Raw genomic sequence first — 7,729 nt, 5'->3', positions numbered from 1 at the left:
TTCTTGCAACACTATCTAGGTTTAGCACATTCTCAAAATGCTCTGCCTATTTCTCTTTAACTCTTTCCTTATCCCTGATTGTGGCCCCGTTCCTATCTTCAACTGGAACAAGCCCGGATTGACTACTCCCTCGGAATTTGTTAACATGACAGCACAATATTTTACTATTATGCCATCTAGCTGCCTCTTCCAGATCTTCGGCAATTTCATCCATTGCCTCAACTTAACACTCCTTAGTTCATATTTTAATGCTCTCTCCATTTCCTTTACATTCCTTTTGTTTTCGCATGATCTATCACTCAGACAATTCTTATACAAGCCCCTTCCCCTCTCTATTAAACATGAAGCTTTTTCACTAATATTCCTAGCTTCAGTCCTAACTTTCTTCCCTAAAACACCATCAGCAACTTCACAAATTGTTTTCCTAAAATTATTTCAACCATCATCCACATTGTCAAATTTTAAACTCTCAAATTTAGTATTCACCTATTTCTGGAAAGTTTCTCTCAAATTTTCATTCTGGAGTCTACCAACATCATAAATCCCCGGGAGGTAGTTACCCTTCCAAAATTTCAGCTTTAAATTAACCCTAGACGCTACTAGATGGTGATCTCTACTTTTAATATCAATAACTTCACTCCTTGTATAAGAATGTGATGTAATGAAAATAACAGCAGATATAAAGTTGTCATTTTAAAAATCCGGAACTTAAGTATACAAAAAATAATATGAATCGTTAATACAAACCAAATTGGGTGCAGAATAATGCAAAGACTTTAAAGGTTGAAAATTCCTGCAGGCCAAATGGTGACACTTCCTGGTCAGCGTTAACGAAGTATATGTTCATTACCTGAAGAGCGATTGTCAAGGGACCGAGTTTCGCTCAGTAAACGGAATTTTATACATTATAACGGTGTCTGGTGTATCCCCCACCCCCATTCGATGGAAATGCGTACCCCAATAACCCAATAAGTACCGCAAGGAACAACTTTTTTTGTGTAATTTTCTGGATTTTTTTTTAAAGAAAGACAAAAGGGGAAGGTATCTTCCAAATTCAAGGGATCGATTCTCTTCTTACCTGGCAAGTGCAGGGGCTGGAGCATCTTATTCTAATTCTTGGTTGCTTATAATAAATGCCACGGGGTTGGACAAACGAAGAAAATAGAAACAACACATATTCTCATGCCCAGACCTTTCAGTTTGCCGACAGAATTTAAAAAGGTGTGCACATCATGCTCTGACGCAAACGACGTTATAACTGGGGGGGGGGCTTCTTTTTTTAGCAAACGACGGGCGCCTAGAAACACTGTCGGGTTTTGGTTTAACCCTGTATGACCGAGAAAGTACAATATTATCCGATACCGAAAGTTTATTTTCAAATAGATCTTTCACTTTCCTTTCGACTGTCTCTCCTGGCCGTTCTTTTTCCAGACCGTGTAATACAAGGTTAAGTCGACGATCTGTAACTTCCAGCTATAGAAGCCTCTGATTCACTCGGTCCAGTTCAAGGCTTTGCTCACCCAATTTAATCTCAAGCTCAGTAATTTTTTCGTCCTTTTGAGAGAGTTGAGTGCAGAGCGACTGGATCTCGCTAGTCTGACCACGGGCTTGGTCTGAAAGCGATTGATTAGAGATCGTAACTGACTGGAATTTTGCATCTATTTTCGCGGTCAGCTCCTTGACAGCTCGGTCGAGCGGTATAGCATCAATCATCATCTTTAAAAGCAATAATTTTGCAATATACCACACGCTAAGTAATTTCTAATACATGAGACGAAAAGTTACTCGCAAGGGGAGCTTCTTCTCGTATTCTTATGGTTCCCCCCAATTTCAAAAAGCTCCTCTAGATTTATCAGGAAAATTCAGCTAACACTTTTCGCCTGCGTTTCCTGCTTGCAAAATTCTCTAATTAAAAGATTCTGATGTCACCGCTATAACAATTCACTTATAAACAGTAGCGGTTAAACTAGTTGGTTACGCAAGCTGTCGAGATTTAAGCATTTATTTTATCCAATTGAATTGAAATAACTTTGCGATTATGCCGCGAAATGGCTTTTTATACCGCATTTGTTCCCGTATGTAAAATTTGTCCAACTTTAAGTTTCTTATCTTTCGCAAATGTTTTTGTTGCACAAAATGGGGATTTCAAAGTTTCGCGGAAGTCAACTACGGACCTTAATTAATGACCCATCGGTCGGAAGCTTGTCCCCTGGGAGGCCAGTGTGTTCGAAGGGGGTTGAGTTATTTTTGCAGGTTTGACGAAACTTTGACGTTTGAGTTTCTCAGTTCATCTCATGACTTCATGACCTCTGTCAGCTCAGCCTAAGTGTTTTCATGCCAAGTGTTTTCAGAAGTGTTTAACACTTCTTCAGTTCTTCATTTCGATCAAACATTAGACAAAAATGGCCGTTGATGTAGATTAATTTTAGAATTATCTTTTTCAATCTTTTTTTTGTAAGTATATAATTTATATTTTAGTGTTACGAAGGAGTCAAAATAATACAGAAGGAAACATGCTTGAACAAAAAGATACTTAAAAGAAATAACATAGTTTAAAGATAAAAGTATAATTTGCAAACTATATATCTGCTGCAGCATGTCTCCCTGTGGTTATAAACTGTGCTATTCCAGACATTTGTGCTTTACTCGTAACACTACATGCTCTGAACAAAACACTACAAATAAATAATATAGCCGATTTGACTGTTCTTTAGCCTACTAAGATTAAAATGAGGACGATTGTACATTATAGCTTAAATTTCTTTTTTTAAATTCTTGTTCTATGCTTTTAGCTTTGATAATGCAATTTCTACTATTTGAGCAAAATAGTAAAATTCTAGCTTTGCTATCTTAGAAAGGGGTTTGGTTAGGAGAATGAATAGCCAAGTGAATCCTGGGCAAAAAACTTAGACCTACTCTGGGAAGGTATTTCCAAGCTTCCATGTTCACCCTCCTCTGATTTCTAAGTCTTCAAAATTTCCCTACTTGACAGGTCTATATCCATTGAAACTTTGAAAAAATAATTGTTATTAAACAGAAGGAAACATGGTTGAACAAAAGATCTTTAAAAGACTGCTTTGAATGAGGAAGGGCTTTAGAAATTGCTATTATCCAGAATAATTATAAGTAGATATACGTATAATTTACAAACTGTCTTTCCAACATATCTCCCTGTGGACATATGCTGTTCTACTCCAGACCTTTGTGTGTTGCTGCTCTGTCTTGGTAAATTTGGAGCAAACCATATAACTAGCTTTCATAGAAAGTAAATATACCACTTGATGCCTTTTTATATGCTCTTTATGAATATAATAATCGCTTCTAGTGCAAATTCAGATTTAAGCACTTTTTTAGCTCTTAAAAATGACAAAAAAAAGTATGACAGTTCATATAACTGACTTGCCAAACAAGCAAGCATGCCACTTGATGGCTTTTCTTATGTTCTTTGCAAATATGATGATTGCTTCTACCACATTTTAAATTTAAGCACTTTTTAAGCTCTAAAAATGACAAATTTTCAATGAAAATATAAATTATCTCTCATATCCAACAAAATAATACTATGTTTTCTCTGTGTTATTTTCAGCAAAATAATACTACATTTTTATGGCACTTGATATTAACCAAGTGACATATAACAATCGCAAATTCTGTGGGTCTGTCTGTTGATCCCGGTTTTGCTACTTTAGGCACTTCCAGGTAAGTTAGGACGATGAAATTTGGCAAGCATATCAGGGACCGGACCAGATTAAATTCGAAATAGTCGTTTTCCCGATTTGACCATCTGGGGGGGGGAGTGGGGGGGGGCCGGTTAATTCGGAAAAATAGAAAAAATGAAGTATTTTTAACTTATGAGCGGGTGATGGGATCTTAATGAAATTTGATGTTTGGAATGATATTTTGTCTCAGAGCTCTTATTTTAAATCCCGACCGGATCTGATGACATTGGGGGGAGTTGGAGGGGGGAAATCTAAAATCTTGGAAAACACTTAGAGTGGAGGGATAGGATGAAACTTGATGGGAAAAATAAGCACAAGTCCCAGATACATGATTGACATAATTGGACCGGATCTGCTCTCTTTGGTGGAATTGGGGGGGGGGGGCAATTTTGAAAATTGAGGTATTTGTAACTTACGAAAGGGTGACTAGATCTTAATGAAATTTGATATTTAGAAGGATCTTGTACTTTAAAGTTCTAATTTTAAATTCCGAGCAGATGCTGTGACATTGGGGGGAGTCGGAGGGGGAAACCGAATTCTTGAAAAACGTGAAAATTGGGGTATTTTTATCTTACGAATAGATGATCGGATCTTAATGAAATTTGATTTTTAGAAGGAATTCATGTCTCAGAGCTCTTATTTCAAATTTCGACCAGATCTTTTGACATTGGGGGGAGTTGGAGGGGGAAATCTTGGAAAACACTTGGAGTGGAGGAATCGGGATGAAGCTTGGTGGATAGAATAAACAAATGTCCTTGATACGTGATTGACAGTATTGTACTGGATTCACTCTCTTTGGAGGAGTTGGGGGGAGGGGTTCAGTGATTTGGCGAGTTTGGTGCTTCTGGACGTGCTAGGACGATGAAAATTGGTAGGCGTGTCAGGGAGCTGCACAATTTGACTTGATAAAGTCGTTTTCCCAGATTCGACCATCTAGGGGACTAAAGGGAGAGAAAAAATTAGAAAAAATTAAGTATTTATAACTTACGAATGGGTGATCGGATCTTAATGAATTTTGATATTTAGAAGGACATCGTGACTCAGAGCTCTTATTTTAAATCCTGACCGGCATTAAGCCTCTTATTTTCCTTTTTAAATCAATGATTCTTAGAATTTTGTTAGAGCTCATACCATATGGTCTCTTGGCTCTTAGCTCTTCTCGCCTCGTCACAAGTGCCATATGAGCTCTTAGCTCTTGTCTCAGTGCTGAAATCATTTATAATAACGTTAGGTTAGGTTAAAATGTACTTGAATCTGAATCTGTGGTAGAAGTTATTAGTGTATTTGTAAAGAGCATAAAAAAGGCATCAAGTGGTAACTCATTGATGGGTTGGATCAAAATGCTGAACATGCTCAGAACAAAACACTACAAAAAAATAATATAGCCTATTTGTCACTTCTATAGCCTACCTAGATTAGAATGAGGATAAAAGTACATTATAGCATAAATTTCAGTTTTAATTTCTTGTTCTGTGCTTTTAGTTTTGATATTGTAATTCCTGTTATTTGAGCAAAATGATAAAATTTTAGAGTTGCTACTTGTTCCTATCTTGGAAAGGGATTAGGTTAGAAAAATGAAACTTTCAGTAGTCTTGCAAATCCTGGTAAAAAAAATGTACTCTGGGAAGGTATTGCCAAGCTTTTATGTTCACCCTCCTCTGATTTCTAAGGCTTCAACATTTGCCTATTTGACAGGTCCTATACCTATTGAAACTTTGGAAAAACAACATTTAACCTTAATTTTCAGTTAACAGTTTCTTTTTCTCTGGTTTTAGTTCTGAAAATGCAATTCCTGTTGTTTGAGATGCATTTTAAGCCATATCCGTGAGTTATTTCTAAATTTAGGAAATGTTTTTGTGGATCTTAAAAACCTCATAAATTGGTATTGAGCAAAGTTTGAAGCTGAAAACAGTTTTGTTGTACTTCATTTAAGCAAAAAAATCTATTTTATAAGGTTTCTCTTTTATATAACAAAGATTTTAAAGGTCATCAAAGGTCATAGCCCTCTAGAGGGAGGAGTGATGGTAGGTACATCAAAATACCTTTCTGGTACATGCTTTTAGTCTGTAGACCCGTCCCTTAAAGTTACATTTTATTACCCTAGGCTTTTCCAAGATAGCAAAAAGTAGCTAAACTAGAATTTTACCAAGCGAAATTTCAGGCCACATCAGTTGTTCAGAAATCAGACCAGATTAAATTAGAAATAGTCTCTTGCCCAATTCAAACATCTGGGGGGGGGGGAGTCAAGGGATGGTTAATTCAGAAAAAATAGAAAAATTGAGGTATTTTTAACTTACAAAGGGGTGAATGGCTCTTAATGAAATTTGATATTTAGAAGGATCTTATTTTAAACTTCAGAGCTCTTATTTTAAGTCCTGACTAGATCTGGTGATATTGGGGGGAATTGGATAGAGAAACCAGTGGAAAATGCCTAATGTGAGTGGAGAGATCAGGATGAAACTTGGTGGGATGAATAAGCACAAGTCCTAGATACATGATTGAAATAACCAGACTGGGTCTGCTCTCTTTGGGGGAGTTGGGGGGGTTCAGTGCTTTGGCAAGTTTGGTGCTTCTGAACGTGCAAGGGCAATGAAAAAAACAAGACTAAAGGTTCTATGGGATCCCAAAAATTCAATATTTAATCCAGACATTGGGTTTTGTCTTCGCTAGATCCAGTCTCCGCCAGACTCCTTGAACAATTTTACTCTTAAAGATCTAGAAACAGATTAAGGCCAAATGGCTAATCCTCTGAGAAAACCAAGTTCAGATTTGGATTAAGCATGTGTGTTTACCTCTATAAGTTATATCTATTTTGACGATACCGATCGAAACGATCCTGCCTTCTGCCAATTTTCCGGTTTCGCCGAAATTCTGGAGCTACTTGTCTGGCGAAAAATTGAAGCTCAGAAACGAATTTAGCGTATCTCCTTGAGTCCTTACCCCTATTTCCAACATCTAGTCAACTTCAAATAAAAAATATACGTATAACAAATTATCTGGTTTCAGCCGGATTCCGGACGAAATATATGTCCGGCTAAAAAACGATTGTCATATACGGTTTCAGCATGCCCTCTTACCCCGAGATCGAACATCTTATCAACTTTAAATAAAACTTTTACTTTTAACCAACTTTCCGGTTTTGGCCGGATTCCGGGCGAACAACTTGTCCGGCGAGAAGATGGTTTTCATTGCCATGTTCAGCATGTTTTCTTACCCCATAATCGACTATCTCATTAGCTGTTTAAAAATATTTTGTCTGTCCCTTAATTTGAATCCCCACCCCTAAGTGTAGGGCTACAGAGCCCATCTACGAACTCGACCTTTCCCTTAACCCAAAGGATTCTCACACTGAGTTTCATCAAAATATCTCATTCCCTTCGACAGTTATCGTGCTTAGGCTAGAGGTACAGACGGACAACTTTTGCAATGTCATAGGTATCCCTCCACTTACGTTTTGGGATCCCGACAAGCAAAACAAAAGAAGTCCAAAACGGATGATAGTTGAACAAGCATCCAAAATGAACAAGATCAAAGGTTTCTATGGAATCCCAGAATTTAATCTGTGATCCAAACAATTGGCTCTTGTAGGTATCCGTTCTTCACCGGACTCCTTAAAGTTGAACTGAAAAGCAAATTTTTGCATGTGTATTTTAAGTGAATACAATGCAATATCGGATTGTGTTAAGAGGAGTTTTTGGCATTTTTACTGTTTTCTCTAGCATGATGTTCAGAATATTCAAGGCCATGCTCACAGCGCTAAGTTCTACTATGACGCGGAAACTTTGAACCTCAATACAAACTTGGCTTTTCAGTGGCCCAATCAAATGAGCTTGGTTAACACTGCTCAGTGCGTGAACGCCTATTTGTCGTAAATCGTTTTTGTAGCATGCAACACAGTTACTAGCTGTACCCGAAATCTGACAGGGAATATCACTGTATGGAATTTTATTAATCGCGAATATAATCAAGTAATGCATGCCGCCGATATTTCGGCCCTTCTTGGCAAGGGT

The sequence above is a fragment of the Artemia franciscana genome, chromosome 20 (assembly GCF_032884065.1).
Source record: "Artemia franciscana chromosome 20, ASM3288406v1, whole genome shotgun sequence".
Taxonomy (NCBI): domain Eukaryota; kingdom Metazoa; phylum Arthropoda; class Branchiopoda; order Anostraca; family Artemiidae; genus Artemia; species Artemia franciscana.
The sequence above is the reverse complement of the archived record's forward strand: the minus strand, read 5'-3'. Positions refer to the sequence as shown.